A 20470-nucleotide genomic window follows, 5' to 3' on the forward strand; every position below is an offset into this window, starting at 1 on the left:
ATCCTCCCTTTGCCTAGATGGATGGGATGCTATTAGCATTGCATGTACAGGCATTATTACCACCTCACCGGTATATGTGTGTTTGTGCACGTCCATATGTGCATGCATGCTACAGAATCCCTTGCCTTATTTTTTTGGGGGGGGGGGTTGAAAAAATAATTTAGTAGCATCCTCAGGTTTACCTGGAGTGGAAATTGTTTTCAATTGAGACATTACGAAGACAAAATGCATACAGGCCATCTTGAACAACAGATGTCTCCTCTGCCAGCCTATGTACAAATGCTTCCAGTGTTCACTGGGTACCAGAAGATGGATGTGATTCCCAAGGGCTTCATTAGCCACCTGGCTTGGGAGAAAAGTTCAGCTTGAGGTTACATCACAGTGGGGTTTTCTCAGCAGGACCAGTCCATGACATTCTGCTGTCAGAGAAGGAAAAGAGAATTGTGCTCCCCCACCCCTCCATGAAATATGTTGTATACCAAAACAACCCAGTTATTTTAATATATAAGTCAGACCGCCACAGAGGTATCTCTCTCTACCCTAGGCAGTCAAAATAAATACAACAGTCAACTAAGTAACTAGCAGTTTCTTTTTGCTTTTCATGACCTCAAAAATCTGATGCCTGACTTAGTTTTCTCACATGGCCTAACAGTAAGGCCAGTTTTGCTCTTGAGGATTCCTGAGGATGTTAAGACAGCCCTCCCAGACCCTTTTAAATCCACATGGTGTGTAAGTTTAACCTTAAAACACTATTGTGGTGTGGTGGCTACTGGTGGGAGCAAAGGAACTGAAATTTTGCCTCTGCCATGAATTTAGGATTTGGCCTTAGGCTGGCTTCACAAATACTCTAAAATCCGAGTTTAATCATACCTATATTCCTTAAACAGAAATTGCATGGATTGCAACCACGTGATGTATATAAAATCCTTCGAATGGTCTAAAATACTGGAGCAATGCTGAGGGTTGTTTTTGAATGGCTGTCTTGCTCATCTGTGTTGCAGAGAACTGATTTAGAGTAGTGTGGTGGTTCCCAGCTTTGGATACCCAGATATTACTGGTCTACAACTCACAGAAATCGTGGACAGCACAGCTCATGGTGAAGGCTTCTGGGAAATTTAATTCAAGAGCACCTGGAAGTGTAAGGTTGGGAACCATGGGCGTGGGGGGGGGGGAAAAGGAGGAAAGAATGTAGGAACAGTGGATTGAACTACGTGAACTAGAAACTCCTTTCAGTCAGGAAGCTCTCTGGGAGACCTTACACCTTTCTCTTCACGTTAAGCTACATCCTTGAGCTGTTGTGAGGATAAAAATACAATAACCACAACATAGGCTGTTCTGAAGTTGTATCAGGAAGGCTGAGATGTAAATGCAATGGGTCATTTGTGCCATCATCAGTATCATCTCTGATGCTGTTCTGGCACACCCCTGCCCCCACATCACTTTTTAATTGCTTCTTCACTTGGGATTTCAGCTTAGATCCATCAGCACTAAACCATGAGCTGAAGAAACCCCTTTGCAAGCATCCCTGGGCCTACAAGTCAATAATAAGTTTACATTTGAGAGTCTTTGGGTTTGCATTGTGTAAATATAATGCTCTTTAATTATGTAAATTTAGCTTGTGGGATATGCATGGTTGCTTTATTCAAACCAGAATAACCGCAGGAGTTTCTGTGATGTGCATGTTAATCATTATCATGCTGCATCTGAGAAATGTAAAGTGAGCTTTATTGTGATTCTCACTCATAAGATCTTCAAAATACGAAGCATGGCTTTAGCATCATCCTCCTTTCTTCTTTCCTGCACCTGCATCTTCCTGTAGAAGGAGATATGGGCAGAATGCTATGAACCCAGTACAATGGAGCATTTACTACTGTTCTAGATGGATCCTTTTTTCTTTCTTTTTTTTTTTGCCATGGAGAGACAAGAAGAGGAATAAGATCCCAAATTAGTGACAGGGTGGGTCCTCTTTTTAAATTTTATCTTGAGTGACTACTTGTATGGGGGTTTGGGGAGATGGCTGGATAGCTCAGTGTGTTGGGACAGTTCCTTGTGGAGCCAGGGGTCAACAATTTGATTCCCAATTATGTCTCTTAGAAGTTGAGGCAGCCTCGGGAAAACTGCATGGTCCCAGAAAGCCACCAGAAGGAATGACTGATAAACTAATTATGAGTAGGTGGGAACATCAGCGTTTGTTGGAATTCACCTGGTGTAACGTAATTAATTAATTAAGTGGTGTGAAACTTGTTCATGCCTCCAGCAGGTTTATAATTTCCGTTCTCTGTTGTTGATCATGGGTGGCAGGAGCACCTTTTTGCATGCTTCAGACATAAACATTGTAAACAGTGATGCATGAAATTGAATGCTACACATTATGGATCCTACACCGTGCTCTGTTGTGTGTAGTGGGGGGTGAGGGTGCAAGACACAGTATTTGACAAGAAGTTTGCACTTTCAGCCTTGATTTCCACACTGGAGTGGTGGGGAGGAAGTCTGTTTGATTTTACCTCTGTGTAAGAGGCCTAGACTCTTCTCCCTTAACCTGTCAGAAAATTTCCCAGTCATGTCGCAGCTCACAAACGCCACCCTGAGACACCTGTCTTGTGACACAAAGGTCACCTTGTTCCCAGACATGTTGATGGGGCTGTGAAGCAGGAGCAGCTCAGAACGCAGAGGAGAACTCTGTCGTTTGTGATTCGACTTGAGATTTTTATTCGGCTTCCTTTGAACTGATAAAGCAAGAACAATGTGGGCTAAGAATCCACCAGAGTATTTCAGCATGTGTGTGTTCATTCTCTTTGCCTCCCACAGTTGTGAAGTGGCACGTTTGTTTCCTGCACTCCCCCTGTGCTCCCTTTGACAATGGGCTATTCCAGTGGCGGTGGCAGGTGCAGCATGAGGCAAGGGGAGAGTGTGTTGAGGCATGGCAAGTCCTGATTGGCTAATGATGAGGTAATGTTACGCAGTATAAATAGAGATGCAGCATCAAGGATGCAGCTTGTCAGCCTGCCCAAGTCCTTTCTCCATGTAAAGGGAAGCACTGGCTGACGAAAAAGGTCTGCCAAGATGTCTGGAACAAATTAGATACAGGCCGAAAAAAACTCCTGAGCACAGACTCCTCCTGCCAGACAGGCTAGGAGGTATATAGACCTACTCAGTATATTTTCTCATATTAGAAGAACATCTTTTTCCCTCAGCCTCCTTTCTACTGCTAGGCAACAAAACAGTTGCAGTCTAAGGCAAGATGCAGTCTGAGTATAGAAGAATAGGGAAGCTGTGGAAAAATACTGGGAGCAGAAGATGCAGATGCAGTTGTGATCTCAAAGTAATGTAATTCTTCATAGGGAGGGTCTGGCTTAGTGTAAACACAAAGAGTATCCGCAAGTACAACTGTCACATTTTGCAGTGATTCCATGAAAATTCACAAAACCCTTGCTCACAGAGAGAAAAAGCTGTGGCCTTTCCCTTGGGGAATCAAGGAAAAAGAATCTGCATTAAAGGGACAACAGAACTCTACGTTCCATCAGACACAGAAATCCATGGCTTGCCTCTTAACATCAATTCAGGGTGGAAGAGAGCTTGGAAAAGTTATATATTTATAAGTATTGTCCCCAGAATCTGCAGCCAACATGGCCAACAGTTTCCATCTTTGTAAATGGCCATGATGGCTGGGGATTATGGGAGTTATAGTCTGAGAAATTAACTTTTCTAAGCTTTAGGGTTGGAAGGGTTCGGGTTAGCAAATGTACTGCTTTTCCTGGCTGCAGTGCAATGGCTGATAAGAATTGCCTCACCCCTGTTAATGGATGTGTCTTATATTTTATGCCAACAAACAGAGTTGGCGAAGTAGTATTGTTGACAGGCCTGCAGAGTTTGGTTATTGTGTTTCAGTCTATTGATTGATAATATTAGGGACAGAAGGGAAAGTATGCTATAGCTTTCTGAAGCCCCATTGTGGTCTGCTGTGATCTTATCCCCAGCAGATGAATTATCTGCAGAATCAATTCCTAAGAACATAGGCAGCAAAGTGATTAGTGGTGCCTATTTCAACACACAGACACAGCTTCTGCAAAGTGCAAGAGGAGGCACAGTGCATAAATCAGACTGGGGGATTTTCTGTCACAAGAGTTGTAGTAATGTCCACACCACTAACCTAGGCACAATCATGGAAGAGGCCATTGTTACTTGCTGTTTTTCAGCACATTAGGTCCAGCAACAGATATATCATGCCTGTCTAGGCCATTTGCTGGGGATTTTATGAGCAACATGTTGCAGTTGCACATGTGTGCTGCTTATGGGCTTCCCACAGGCATCTGGTGAACCACTGTGAGAACTGAAACGTGGGTTAGATAAGCTGTTGGCCTGATCCACATTGGCTCATATAGGCAGGTCAGGAAGAGAGAAAAATCAGTCCCAAGTCTGAGATACGTGGATGGGTATATGTAGAATGGAAAGAATTTGGATTCATTCTTCAGTAATGTTGCACATACAGTACTTTCTTTTCTGGTACCAGATGTTGGGGGGCCCCTCCTACACACTACTTCCTGCTTGATTTGCTGCTTTGTGCTGCTGCTAAGCAGCCGGCAGATTTGAGCCTATAATTATTAGTACTGTACTAGAAGCATTTCTCTGATTTACATTAGTCTTCCCAACCCTCTCTCCTACTCAATTGTTTTTGTGCCAGGTCTACATAACTGGCATTCAGTTATGTACATGAAAAGCAGTCCAGCAACCATATGTTGCCACAGTTTAGGATCGCTTCTGTTTTCAAGAGTACCAAATATAAATCTAGATGACCTGGTTCCTGGTTAGAACCTCATGCAGTGGCACAGAGTTGAGCAGAGAGGCTGTCCCTCACTTCTTGAACATGTTGCCTCTTCGTTTCAGGCCAGCGCTTCTTGTGCTGGTTCTCAGAAGTTACACCACATACTAGGCATGAACGGGCTGGCTTGGGTCCAAAGCTTGAATGGTGGACTGGAAAAGGGAAGTTCTCTCTCTGGTCCATTATTAACTTGGAAAGTGTTTCTCCCAGGAGCAGTATTTTCAGGGTCCTCCCACTGATCCTCCTTTATTCACAGGGGGCAGGGGGAACTACTCTGTGCTGAACACCTATATAGGATCCCATGTTCTGCTATCTTGGAGTGTTTCCATTAGGAAGGCCAGGGCCACCAGCTCTCAGATGCCAGGCAGGTCACCTGATGCCTGAATCCAGAGCCATACACAGTTCCAAGGCAACTGGAATCAATAAAAGTCTGGCCAAATTGATTCCCATACAATGTGTAACATGAACTTTGCCTTCTAATCCAGTGCACTCTGCCTGCTTTCATAACAGAGGCATAAGCAATGGCAGAATCTTTTTTTCTCTACAAAACACACACACACACATGCGCGCGTGTGCACGTACACACACACACACACACACCACACACACCACACACACACCACAAGGGGGGAAAAAAGAAAAGAAACATTCTAAATAAATGAAACCAGAAGTGGCCAGGTGACAAATTGTTAGTTTATGCCCTGAAATTATACTGGGGACTCTCTTACTGATTTTAACAGTGAATTGCACTTCCACAGGCTTTTAAGAGCTGCAATTTACCTTCTTTGTCTTTTAGTCACAAAAATGGGGAAACGCATGCCTGGCGGGCCCCATATAAGCCTTGGAAGGAGGCAAATGCAGTCTCAGTGCCATACTTTGCCCATCCCTAGCCTAGTGAGTTGCCATATATGTCAGGTAGATTTATTTATTTTAAAAGGATTGCTAGACTACATGTTGGTGTGACTGAGGTTGTCCTACTTTGGGCACATCATGAGAAGGCAAGGTTCTCTGGAAAGGACAGTCATGCTGGAAGAAAAAAATTGACTCCATAATAGAAGCCATGGGCTTGGGTTTGCAAGAGCTGAGCAGGGCTGTTAATGACAGGACATTTTGGAAGTTATTCAGTCATAATGTTGCCATGGAGTGTTGTTGTTATGTGGAGATAGCACATAACATCAACAACCAGCTACAAAGTTTCTTCAGTCACCTAATCTAGGATACTCCACTATAGTGGCTTCTGAACTGAAGTAATGAGGTATCAGTGAATCTGCTAGGAGGGTAGTCAGGATTTAAACTATGTGCTTTTTTCTTTCCTTTAGACTGGGAAGCACTTGTTTGGATGTAAGCTTTTGGACTTTTTGTCTTTTTTTTATTTTAACAAGGGGTGACAAAAAGGAAAAGGGGAATTGAAGTTAAATGGGAAGAGGGAAACAATAACATACTAACGTCCATTCTATACATATTGCCATATCAAAATTCCAAATTATTCTTTTTACTATTTTGTGCCTTCCAGATTTAAGTTCTCATTTCAATATATGCTCTTCATACGCTACCTGTTGACTCAGTCCATTTGTAGAATAAGTCCCATCTTTCTGTTGCCTTTTGTAAAGGACATTCCTTCATCACTTCTGATAAAACTTCTGATAAAATGTCAGAAGTAGAAGTAGAAACCTTCTATTTTGTCTTTTATATGTCTAGATTCCAGCTGTGCTCTGGACCACCAGTCTATATAGATATTCTGTGTCTCTAGCTCTTCTTTAGACCTTAATTCACCATCCTTTTAAAATAAATCTTGATATCTTAAACGTTTTGCTTTTGACATGAGATTAGGTTGTGTAAAGGCCTCAATAGGTGATACCCATGCAGGTGTTTTGTGATAAATTTGTTGTATAATCTTTCTCCACATTCCCAATAAAGCTCTTCTTATCATATGTAAATTAAAATGCTTTTGCTCTTTATCCTTTTTGTACCATAGATAAGTGTGCCAGCCTAATTGCAAATCATATCCTTCCAAGTTAAGTAATCTATCATTTTCCAAAGTTATCCATTCTTTTATCCAATCTAAAATACAAGATCTATAATACAGAACCCAATCTGGAAAACCAAAGCCAGCCCTCTGTTTAGCATCTTGCATTGCCTTAATTTTAATTATTGGTTTTTTTACCTTGCCATACAAATCTCATGATTATTTTATTAAGTTCTTGGAAAAAGGTCTGTTTTAATATGATAGGAATTGCTGAAATAAGAATAGGATTTTTGGCAAGACACTCATTTTAATCGTCACAGTCCTTCCCAACAACGATAATTGTAGTTTATCCCATTTCTCCAAATTGTTCTGTATCTCCTTCATCAATTTCATATAATTATCTTTAAATAGTATACTCGTCTTCTTTGCAATTTGGATCCCTAAATATCGAATTCTCACTTCCTCTTGGAAGTTCGTCTTCTCTATTAACCTCTCCCGTTCTTGTTCTCTTATATTTTTCATAAGTATTTTTGTTTTCATTTGGTTTATTCTCATTCCTGCCATATCACCAAAGTTTTTCAACGTTGCCATCAGGTCTTCTATTGAGTGCACTGGATCTTCCAGTATAATGACTAAGTCATCTGCAAAAGCCTGAAGTTTATAGATTTGGCCTTTTACTTTCAATCCTTTCAATTCCTTTTTATCTTTGATTTGTTCAGTTAATATTTCTAAAGTCAAGATAATTAGTAGTGGAGAGAGTGGACACCCCTGTCTGGTACCTTTCTGTATTTGTATTTCTTTCGACAGCTCGCTGTTAATCTCACTTTTGCCTTTTGTTGGGTATATATTGCTTACTTTTGGACTTTTTGTCATAAAGGAAGTGGCACTACAAGCACTGTGTGATACCATCATCCTCTGACAACTCTTGTCATTGTCCAGGGAGAAAGATACCTTATTTTAAATCTCAGCTTGAGAAAGAAATATTTGAAATCAGCCCCATGTAGGGGTGGTGTACTATCCTGTTTCTGTGGATCACACTTGATCACAAATGCAGGCAAGCTATGTGAGCCGCACTCATTATCATAATTCCTAATTATGACTGTCTAGGAGCCCAGCAAGGGGAAAGAATAATTATGTCAAACAGGCTGTGTGGTAAAGAGAAAAGATTAAATAAATTCCCCACCTTCTCTTTCGGTTTGTGGCAAGATATTTTCACACTTTCTCTGTGGTTCTGCAAGCCTCAGGGTGACGGAGAAAATTTATGGCCCAAAGGAAAGGGCTGGATTCTAGTGGTACCTGGAGGTCCCACGACTGTGCCAGGAAGACTGCCCAGGCTCCTCTTGAAAGCATTATTGAATGCAAACTTTGTGATAGAAAGAAAAAAAATGGATATAGGGAAAGAAAAAAAATATAAACTCCCCTGAAATGAGCCATTTGGGCTCTTTCAATCTGAGGAATGAAGAGGGCAAGGATAGCAGGTGCCAAGGGACAAGGGAAACCTCAGCAGCATCTGGATGTTTTCCAGGTCTTTTAAGTGTGTTGGGGAAATGGGATTTCACTTGGAGCTTTGATCAACGATACATTGGTAGGAAGTCAAAGGAGGGAAAGAAGCATGCACGCCTGGCCTCTAAAATTAGTAACTAGCTATATGGCTCAGGAGGTTAACAGTGGCAGGAACTTCACTGACACATGTTTTTTCACTCCTCTGATTCTTGAGCTGACCACTTTGAAGGATTCTGAACTAAGGACCACTTTCAAAATGTAGTAGTGATTAGCCATTCCCCCGAGCCTTCAGGTAGGGGTGTACATTCTTGCTTGTCCTATTCGTCTGTGCAAGAATGAGAAATTGTAGGGTTCCCCCTCCCTTTTCTGCGAAACGTCTAGATACTTTCTGTTGATCTTGCTGAGAGTTTTTACATTTGCAAGAACACTTCTGGTGCAAATTGCATAACTTTGACAAATTAAATGGTAAAGCTATGATAGCTGCTGCCTGTTTGCATGGACTTTGAAAAATTACAAATGTTGAAAAGGCTGTTTATTGCTTTTCAAACAATATTTTTGCTCTCCCTTTCCCTCTCCCTTTCCCTCTCTCTCTTTCTTCCTCCCTCCCTCTCTCTCTCTGAGTGTTTGTTTGTGTGTGTGTGCGCGTGCGTGCGTGCGTGTGTGCGTGTGTATGTGCATGCACACTCTTCACAAAAGAAAGAAGGACAGGCTTGGGCTGAAACTACTTTGCATATGTTGCCTATATGTAGGAAGTTGTACAAAGTATTTTTGTTGGTTATGATTCTCTGATCCCTGAAATCCATGTGGTGTTTTAATTGTATGGGAAGGAAGACATATTTTCATTGAGGAGCTGAATTATACCTGTTCCCACTGAGTCCTCTATGGTCTAGATCAGTGATAGTGCACCCTTTTGAGCCTGAGTGCTCAAACTGGGGCGGGGGGGGAATACCAGCCTCCAGACCCCACTCCGGATCCACCTCCAGTCATGCCCAACCCCCGTCAGCACCAGCTGCTCCAGATCCTGACATCACCTCCTTATTGTAACATTTATCCCCACTCCTACCTTCCCTTGTCAACGTGGAGAAACACCCCACCTAGTGTCCTTTGAGAAACAAAGCACCCTAAAATGGAAGAATTGACAAAGGAAACCTTCTGTTATGAAGCATCTTCCAATATTGCCTTCTAAAGTTATTCGCACAAATTTAGATGCAGCTTTAGCAATATATCATTTAGGTATTTTTAACAACAAAAAAGAGCAATTATTGAACAGCATACTCCTGAAACACAATAGAAAATGAGTCAATTTCATTGGGTAGGCATGTGTAGCCTACAAAACCTGTTCAACATTCAAGAAATGTATTGAAAAAAAAGACTGCTGTGTGAATGCGCCTAGTGATTTATATACCATGTGACTTTACATAAATATATATTGGTGTAAATTAAGTCACTGGCAATGGTGCGGCTAAAAATATTGTAAATAAATAAATAAATAAATAAATAAATAAATTGAAATGATACAAATGGCCCATGTGATTAGGCACTAAATTGCGCAGATGAAGCTTTACCAAAGTACTTTTTGCAGGGAGACCATCAGAGGATTTTCTTGTAATGTTTCATTTTGTAAAGTAAATGTACATATGTGTGTGAAAGTGAGTGAGTGAGTGAGGCACACACACACAGAGAAGGTCAGATCATTCATTCAGTTTCTCTCGTACCGTATAGTTTGCATATGCCTTGCACATAGATAGAAAATAAAAGGAAAAGAGTTGTATAATTTGTGTGTCAAGAAAAGAGGCTGCAGAGCATGCAAGAAGAGCTGAAGAGAAGACAAAAGGTGGATCATTCATTTCTTTCTCACAAAAAGTGGAAGTAATTGTTTTCTCCGCTGGAGTGCTCGCCACACAGCATTCCCGGAGTGTTACAAATTATCACTTTGTTTATAAACTGTTTCAGAATAAATACCAGCTGACAACGCCATCCATCCATTAGATTTTGCTCTGCAGCTCCACTGTCTGGCCTTGTTCCTTAGTTGGGGAATATTTGGGGTATAGCTTTAATTCATACTTTCATCCTGGGTGATGTTCTCTGGACGGCTCAGCAGTTTCAAGGGTAGACCTATTTTTTCAGCAGTTGCTGGCCTACTTGAATCTGCCCACGAAATGATGTGGGCACAGAACTCCCTGGAGTGTCTACTGAGCTAATTGCTTTGTGACAAATGTTTCCTTACCCTCCCTAGACACCATACCCCATGTATATGTGGAGGCAGGCCCACCCACCTACCCACATGCCTAATCATACACAGAGTCCATTATTTTCTTCTCTTCTGACAGTCTCTGCTATTTTACCAAACTACATCTGATTAAAATACATTCCAAAAGGTGACTTATGAATTCTCTGCTTAAATAAATAAGTACATGAATTTCTTGGTAAAGGTATTGCTATACACATAGACCTGCTATATTGTGCAATAAAAGAATAGGTTTGTCTATTTTAAGATGCCTGACATATCAATCCTTAGATGAAAACCCAATAATATTTTTTATGTATCAGACAGGCCTGTGGTTCTCCTCTATTTCTGCAGATCTTTCTGAAGTCTCATTTCTGACTGGTAATACTGCCCTTAGAAGCTCTCTGAAAATTACAAAATAAAATAAAAGTGGATAGTGTGTTGCTGAGGATCCAGTTTGAAGTAACACATTTAAAAGCAAGTGGTCAAATGTTCGTGCAGTGGATTTTGAGATCAGATAATCAAGTAAACCAACAATGGCAAACTTTGTTTCCCCCATTTGTTGGTGAGTTACAACTTCCATCATCTCTGATCTCTGGTCATGCTGGCTAGGAGCCCAGCACCATCTGGAAAATCACACACTCCTCAAATGTGTTAAAACAATTCCAGCAGATATGTGGTTTTTTTTTTACAAACACTTAGAAATCCCGGTAAGAATCAGGTGTACCAAAGAAGGAAGGGTTATGTTTGGTCTTCAGGAAGATTTTCTGAATATTTAGCCAGCTAAAATAATGCTTTGACTTACCTTTGCTATCACAGTACTATTCTGGATCTCATGGAGCTCAGAATATAATTTATATATAATTATATATCCCAGAATATAATTTACAAGGGACAAAAATAAGGGAGGTACAGTAAATGGGAATAGGCTCTGCCATAATACTGGAAAATAATCTGTCAGCAGTTTACAGGTTGGCCACAATTAAGGGCAAGAAAATGGTATCAAGAAAAACCAGCAGTAACTATTAAAGTTAGAGAGAAGGGAACAACAGAGGACAAGATGGTTGGACAGTGTCTTTGAAGCTACCAACATGAATTTGACCCAACTCTGGGAGGCAGTGGAAGATAGGAGGGCCTGGCGTGTTCTGGTTGATGGGGTCACAAAGAGTCAGACACGACTGAACGACTAAACAACAAGATTTTGTTGCTTCTATTTGAGGTCTGAGGATGTCCAGTTTCTTACTGGCCACCCCTTAATTTCCAATATAGCTAAGGCATGATTCGTTTTTCTAAAGTTTTTAAAAATCTTTTTTGCATAGTGTTGCTGACAAAAATTGTATACAAATGCATAGTTTACACAATTTATTCTGTATTTTCCATTTTTCATAATTTCTTCTGCTTTCATGCCTAATTATTTGAGTATTCCCAGAATTCCAAATTTCAAAGAGGTTTATGAATGCCTTTTAAAGTTTTGTAGTTGTTGTCTTTCCATGAGCAGAACCAACATATATGGAGGTCATTTGCAAATTATCTAACAAGGGAAATGTCATCCCAATAGGGTTTGCAGACTGTCTGGGGAAAGTCCATGGCATGGGCCCACCAACCTAGATAATTTAGAAAGGGCTCCTTGCTATGCAGGATCTGTTTCTGGATTAGTGGCTCTCAAGCAACTGGGAAAATATTTAAAGGGCATCTGGGTCTCCATGGCAACAGGGAGATGGCGGAAGAATGGCAGCTAAATGCAGCTGCCCCTCATTTAATATCGACTCCAGCACTGATGGAACAGATAATGGGCAATAACACACCATTATGCTGCAGGGAAATGAAATGCTTCAGTAGATACCTGTCATGCTGTGAGGATTTGTTACTGTACCATCACAGATTTTTCTCTCTCTCATACACCCCTTTGTTTACTGCTCTCCATTTTTCTTCAATTCTGTATGCCTCTTGATTTTTATATCCAAGTTTCCAAGCTGTTTCCCCCTCCCCCCTTCACTTTTGCTTTCTTTCTCTCCTTCCCTCATTTCCCCCTCAGTTCCTTTCTTTTCTCTGTTGCCCTCCTGTTTCAGAAGGCTTTGGTGAAATAATCAAAACTTTCTTTTCCCTGTGATGTTTGACAATGTACTTTCATGTCAGGCTGAAAGTCTGTTGATCATGTTTGCTTGAAATACTCATTCATGACTGGCACTCTTTAGATGTTACTCGCCTTGCAGAATCATAGAACTGGATGGGATTGTAATCTAATCCAAACTCCTGCCAAAATAGGAGATCCAAGGCAGTCTGTTCCACTGTCAGACAACTCATACCATCAGGAAAGGCTTGCCAATATTTAGTCACAATCCCCTCTTTTGTAATTTAGGATTGAGGGGAACACCCACTGGGCTCATCTTGTGGCCAACCTATGCATATAAGCCACCAGTTTCTTCTGCTTCATGACCTAGAACTCTATGGTGGGACAAGGCAGGTTGAGGTGGTAATACAGTATGTTTTCCTTACTGTACGAGAGAGGAAATGCATTCTACTAAAAGGAAAGGCCTGTACACTATGATTACTACACATAATCGAAATAAAAGTCACTAACTACAGAAAACCATCTCCTAGCTGTTAACAGAAGGAAAGTTGCTGAATTGACTCTTTGCATTGAGAGGAATGAAAGGAAGGAGCCTCTTCCCGAACACAAATATCCATGTCTACTGTACGTGCATATGGATCCAGAAAAAATTGACACTATTATTATTGTGAATATATGCCACAAAATAAACATTTATTTATTTATTTATTAAATTTATACCCCGCCCCTCTAGACCATGTCTACTCGGGGCGGCTAACATGCATGCTGTTACTATTTAATATTTACTAAGTGCTGACTAGAGATGGGGATTTACCACCAAAATGTCATTTCCTCGTGGCTCGTGAGTTGCCAAGGTTGATGACCCACAAATTTCCTCTGGGATTTCCAACAAGCTACGAATCTTTTGATGGTTTGTGGGGTTTTTCTTAGCCCTTTCCCCCCCCCTTCATTTTTCAGTTTGCCTCCATATCTAGTGCTGACTAATATTTGCAGATTTTATCTTGATTTTGGCACAACAAGAAGCCCAATCAAAAGATTCACTTCAATTTCTTTCATTTCTGGACAAGTGCAAGAAAGAACAGCAATTAGCATCATTAGCAAAACATGATTTCCACCCCCCCCCAAAAAAATCTTGTACTTTCTGCAAAATACAAGTATTTTTGTGCACAATACAGTGGTGCCTCGCAAGACGATTTTAATTCGTTCCGTGAAAAATGCTGTCTTGTGAAAAAATCATCTTGCGAGGTTCCCTATGGGTGACGTATGGGTCTCAGAAAAAAGCAAGTCTTGCAAAACATGGTCACAGAAAAAACCATCTTGCGAGGCACCATAGGGATTGCTAAAACCAATCATCTTCTGGGTTTTTCGTTCCCCGAGGCAATCGTCTTGCGAGGCACCACTGTACAAGGTTTTGGTTGCCACTACAAGGTGGTTTTTGCAACACCTCCTAATTTTTTTATTTGTTAAAAAAAGTGCCAAAATATGAAAAGTGCACAAAAATGTCTCCCTCGGACCTTCAGACCGGGAACTGGGATGGTAGACAAATTTACAATGTATTGATGATTCCACAGCACAGCTGAACCCATTATCACCCAATTCTTTTTTAAAAATGATTTTAGCAACTTTTACAACATCAGCAAATAACAACAATAATAAAACATACAAAGCAGTCTCTTTGGCTATACTCCTCTCTCTTTACTCCATTCATATTCAAAGTGTAGCTTTGTGTAAAATGATCCGGAATAAATCCCTTCTGAACGTATAGAAACAGCCAGCAAAAGGCTACAACCAGAATATCTATGAGACTGAGCCCCAAGGAGAATAGATGTCTTTTTGAGAAGGGGGTTGGAAATTTGGAGGAAGTATTCCTTAGTCTCATGAAAGGAAAAAAATTACAATGCAAACCTATAATATGTGTACTTGCTCCAAGGGAAAAAACAAATCACAAGCAAAACATCTCACATGTAGTCTGTACAAGCAGAAATTCTTGGGCGTGTCCCCCAGCTTTGTATACACATGATTAGGGCCTTGCAGTAGGCAGCAGATGGCCCTCAATGTCATGACTGCCCCAGGCCCCATAAACTCTCTGGGTGAGTTTGCAAAGCTGAACATGGAGTGGGGACAAAAACACTCAGGAAGCTATTTATCCTAGAATAGCCCCTGTGTGTGGCCGTCCCTTTTCTGAAACCATAGTAACCAAGCATCTACCAAATGTTAAAGAAGTGTAGGTTTGGAAAACAAGGCAGCTGTGTTCTATCCATTTCAGGTTGGCATCTAAGAAATGCCAGCTCTTTCTGTTTGACCATCTAATTGTCAATATTAGAAATGTATTTATTGCCGGGAGAAAGAATAAGAAAGGAACACAAATTAAATGGCAATTGTTCCCTTTTATCTAGCTTTTGGGTGGTTTGAAATTGCTCATATCATACGTGTTAGGAAAAATAGCTGTTTGTGCCAACCTTCATTTCCTATTCCCCCTCCATCTATTCTTGTTTTTCATGGTAAACACATCAATATGGAGCAGTCAGCAAACAAACAGTCCTTTATCGGGGTATGTCTAAATCGCAATGGATGCTAAACAGCTCAGGAAAGTAGATCTGACAGCAAGGAAAATAACTGTTAAAACCCACACATTTCGTTGTGTAGATTAATTTTGTAGCGACAGCTGCTTACTGTTCCAAAGATGGAGAACAGAGAGTAGAAGCAAGCTGCAGCAACTGAGATTTGAGGTGCAAAAATATGCTAGGGATAACAAACAAGATGTGAGCTTATAGAAAAGGGTGTTTGGCTCCAATTCCTCAGCATGTGGGAACATGAGGGTCAAGTCATAAGACCTTGGACAACGGCGAGATGCAGGAAAAACAAGGGGAGAAGAGCAGGCAAAGAAAAAGACAAGATAGTTTCTTGTCTCTTTTGACAGCAGTAAGTTTTGTCTTGCATGCAAAAATCATCCCAAACAAAAGGAAGTCCACATTTCTCATTCCACTTTGTTTTTCAAATGCAAAGCAAAAAGCAAAGCGTGCTGCTTATATACCGCCCCATAGTGCTTCAAGCACACTCTGGGCGGTTTACAAGTTAATTATGCAGGGTACACATTCCCCCCCTCCCCTGAGAGCTGGGTACTCATTTTACCGACCTCGGAAGGATAGAAGGCTGAGTCAACCTTGAGCAGCTGCCTGGGATTGAACCCCAGGTCGTGAGCATAGTTTTGGCTGCAGTACAGCAGTTTAACTCTTGCGCCACGAGGCTCTGCCTAGGCATAAAATAGGACAACTATTTTTAGGATTTTCCTAATCCATCACTAACTTTTAATGTGTACATGACCTGAAATATAAATTGGAGATACACATAAGGCACCCCAGTGTGGTGTAGTGGACAGAGTGACAGACGACAACTCAGGAGAGATGGGCTTCAATCCCTGCTTGGCCATGGAAACTCATGGGGTTGGGATGGAATTGGTAAAACCACTCCTTAAATATTTCACTTACTTATAAGCCCCGATTAAGGTGGGTATAAGTCATAATTGACAGAAAACAATTATTATTGCTGGCTGGATAGCTCAGAAGGCCAGAGGTCAGAAATTCAATTCCCTACTGTATATCCCAGAGGAACCAGCCTGTGCAGCCTTGGGCAAGCTCCACAGTTGCAGGATGCCCCTAGAAGAAGGGAATGGTAAACTACTTCTGAGTACTCTATACCTAGAAGATGAAAAGGGTCACCATAAGTCAAAATTGACTGCACGTATAATCATCATCATCATCATTAGGTAAAAACCTTTGTTGCAACACCTTTAGCATCACTTTGTCTGCATGGGGAATTAGAGCAATGTCCCTAGTTGATGTATTCCTTGGCTTCTCCTTTCATGGGAACGGGAATGTACTGAACATTTCCAAACAATGTGGGCCATTGTTTTGTTTTCCATATTTGTTGGCATATTCCTGTTAGGATTTTGACTCATTACAGTATATAATAGCAACTGATATTTGAATGCTGTTCTGTGAGGTTTTTTTAAAATAAAAACTAGAAAATAGTATGCAAGAAAATGCTTTCTACCTTTGAGGAATGATTGCTATTCAGACGATGTTCTAAGCAAAGGTTAGAGAATGTTTATCCAGGGTCCAAAGAGATTTTTCAGGCCTTAAAATTTTTCACGTATGCTGAGTGGATCTATAAATTAAGGATCAGACAATTAATACCATGTTAGAGTTTCAAATTGGAAAAGATCAGTCTACATCCCAATCCCAAACAAGGACAGTGCCAAAGACTGCTCCAACTACCGTACAATTGCACTCATTTCACACGCTAGCAAGGTGATGCTCAAAATCCTACAAGGTAGGCTTCAGCAGTGTGTGGACCGAGAACTCCCAACAGTACAAGCTGGATTTAAAGGGGCTGAGGAGCGTGAGACCAAATTGCTAACATGCGCTGGATTATGAAGGAAGCCAGAGAGTTCCAGAAAGACATCTACTTCTGCTTCATTGACTATGCAAAAGCCTTTGACTGTGTGGACCACAGCAAACTATGGAAAGTCCTTAAAGAAATGGGAGTGCCTGACCACCTTGTCTATCTCCTGAGAAATTTGTATGTGGGACAGGAAGCAACAGTTAGAACTGGATATGGAACAACTGATTGGTTCAAAATTGGGAAAGGAGTACGACACAGCTGTATATTGTCTCCCTGCTTATTTAACTTATATGCAGAATACATCATGTGAAAGGCAGGATTGGATGAATCCCAAACCGAAATTAAGATTTCCAGAAGAAATATCAACAACCTCAGATATGCAGATGATACCACTCTGATAGCAGAAAGTGAGGAGGAATTAAAGAACCTCTTAATGAGGGCGAAAGAGGAGAGTGCCAAAAATGGTCTGAAGCTGAACATGAATAAAACTAAGATCATGGCCACTGGTACCATCACCTCCTGGCAAATAGAAGGGGAAGATATGGAGGCAGTGACAGATTTTACTTTCTTGGGCTCCATGATCACTGCAGATGGTGACAGCAGCCACGAAATTAAAAGACACCTGCTTCTTGGGAGGAAAGTGATGAGAAACCTAGATAGCATCTTAAAAAGCAGAGACATGGCCTTGCCGACAAAGATCCGCATAGTCAAAGCTATGGTTTTTCCAGTAGCGACGTATGGAAGTGAGAGCTGGACCATAAAGAAGGCTGACCGCAGAAGAATTGATGGCTTCTGAATTATGGTGCTGGAGTAGACTCTTGAGAGTCCCCTGGACTGCAAAGAGAACAAACCTATCCATTTTGAAGGAAATCAACTCTGAGTGCTCACTGGAAGGACAGATCCTGAAGCTGAGGCTCCAATACTTTAGCCATCTTATGAGAAGAAAAGACTCCCTGGAAAAGACCCTGATGTTGGGAAAGTGTGAGTCTGGTCCATGGGGTCACGAAGAATCAGACATGACCAAATGACTAAACAACAACAACAAAGAGCTTCAAATGAATAATGATAGGTCAGTAGAATGGAATCCTCTTTAAATAGCATTTTCCTTTTAATTTCATGTTCCTGGTATCTGCCCATTTTTAAATTGCTTTCTTGGTTGTCCTTATAATAATGAGTTTTGGACAATTGGGGGGGGGGGCAGAAATACTGCAGAATCCCATCCAAAATAAAAGCTCTAATGCAGCGTTCCCCAACCTTTTTAGCCCCGTGGACTGGCTGAGGAAGGCGGGGCACCCTCCTGCGTGTGTGCGCTCGTGCACATGTGCAAAGGAGCAGGGGTGCTCGTAGGAGTGCGCTCATGTGCATGCGCAGGCACAAACGGGCTGTGCCGGGGGAGTGTGTGCAGGAGTAGGGGGGAGGTCTATCTCTGCGGCCTGGTCTGACTCAGGCGACGGACCGGCACCAGGCTGCGGACTGTGGGTTGGGGACCTCTGCTCTAACGTATTTGTTCATATTTGTTCAGAAATATGTTATCAGGCCATGACATATATCCATAGTTTTTAACTCTACTGAAGTACATAAAACAGCTCTTCAGAATATCAGAATAGTCTTTATTGGGCCCAAGAGAGTGACTCTCTTTGTTTTTCTGCTTGACATCCAGTAGTATCAGCTGAGCAAGGTTTTAATAATATTCTCGCAATTCTGCAAAGTGCCTATTGAATCAATAGAACTAGCAGGCTTGGTGTGATGAATCATACCAAGATGTGAAAATAATTTTATTTTTGTTATGGAGTGCTTCACTTTGCTAGAGCCAGCAGGATTCCGGTGATCTATCACTTTACATCAACCATGGTATATCATGGCTAAGAGAAAGGAGAGAAGCATTGGAGTGTGCCATTCACAGGCCCTGTAGGATAAGATAAATAACACTGTTATGCTATATATGCAAACAGTATATTTGAACTTCATAGCCACAAATAAAAATGTTGTCATTTTGTCATTTTCTTGGGTTGGCAAATGGATAAAGTGACAAAGCTTGTGTGATAGTAAAAAGGATTAGCTACTGAGAAGGTAAGCACATAGATAAAATACAAGAGTCATATGATTATAGAGTTTGTCCATAATCAAGTGAGGGGTGCGCTGCACATGGAAACAGGTTCCTATACAGGGCCTATTGTGTTGCATGACACAGGTATGGACTGATGCAAGGGTGAAAAGCAGTCACATCTCAGAATGCCAAATTATAGGCCATGATCTGGAGATATTTAAGAACTTAGGAACAACCATGCTGAATCGCATCAAAGTTCTTTCTGATCTACCATTCTGTATATACAGTGACCAAGCAACTGTCTATTACATGTTTGCCAGCAGAACATGAATGCAACTGCATCCTCCCATCTCGTATTCCCCAGTAACTATTATCTTGATACTGGAGGTCATGTATAGGTGAGCCACACTGATTTGTAAACTTTAACAGCTCTCACCTTGCTTTTTCAAACTATCTTCAGATGGCAGTCATCACTGCAACTTGTGACGGTGAATTTCAGTTTAATGTGGTTCATTTTAGTATATCTGTTCCTAATCTCACACTATTCAATTTCAGTGATAATTCAGATATAAGTATTGTAAGGGAGAAAAGCTGTACCTCTTCCACATCATAATTTTATACATCTCTATGACTTCTCCCCATACGTTCTCTTTTCCTATACTGATGCATTGGAACTTTTCTTCTAGCACACTGGTTCCCAACCTTGGGTCTCCAGATGTTCTTGGACTAAAACTCTCAGAAGCCTTCAGTACTCGCTGTGCTGGCCAGGATTTCTGGGAGTTGACGTTCAAGAACATCTGGGGACCTAAGGTTGAGAACCACTGTTCTAGCATGTACTGGAAATTGGTTTAGCCCAGAAGCAGGCAAACTGTGGTTGTTCAAATGTTACTAGAGTGCATTGCAACTTGCATTAGTCCTATCCAACGTAACCAGGGAAAAGAAATGTATAGTGTTCCAGTCCTGCAACATCTGGAGGTCTGTACTTTGTTTACCACCACCCACCATCAGGCTGCCTCAGCAAACGCTTAGTCTGTCTGTGGGTAAATCCATTCCTTTGTGCCATTACAGAATAGGGCCTTCAGTGGGGAAAGGGGCATGGATCTGGAATTTATTTGTTATTTTAATGTAGACAGATAGGCTGCATTGTTGTGGTGTAAACTATAGACATGGGCTATTTCAACATGCTGCTGTGCAGTCCCTCCCACCCCTGAAAAAAAATTCTCATGGGTTTGTTGCTGCCAAGGACCATAGTTGTGTTTCAGAGCTTTCTGCCATTTGCCACATGGAGAGGATGACTTCTGAGTCCCAGAAGGTTCCTGCAGTTGTACATTTCAGTTTTGATGAATGTTTAAAGGAGTGAATTTTTTTTGCCTTGCATAAATCAATGCAGGTAGTTGGACTCCTCCTCTAGGGTGATAAATTGAATGGTGATT

At 41.3% G+C, this 20470-nt stretch overlaps 1 protein-coding gene across 2 annotated transcripts in view; it reads left to right on the top strand.

Moving 5' to 3' along the window:
- NRXN3 (neurexin 3) overlaps window positions 1-20470 on the top strand; it is a 1709419-nt gene that overhangs the window by 598264 nt on the left and 1090685 nt on the right. The window lies entirely within an intron of this gene.

This window comes from Pogona vitticeps, chromosome 1 (genome assembly GCF_051106095.1).
Source record: "Pogona vitticeps strain Pit_001003342236 chromosome 1, PviZW2.1, whole genome shotgun sequence".
Classification (NCBI taxonomy): Eukaryota; Metazoa; Chordata; class Lepidosauria; order Squamata; family Agamidae; genus Pogona; species Pogona vitticeps.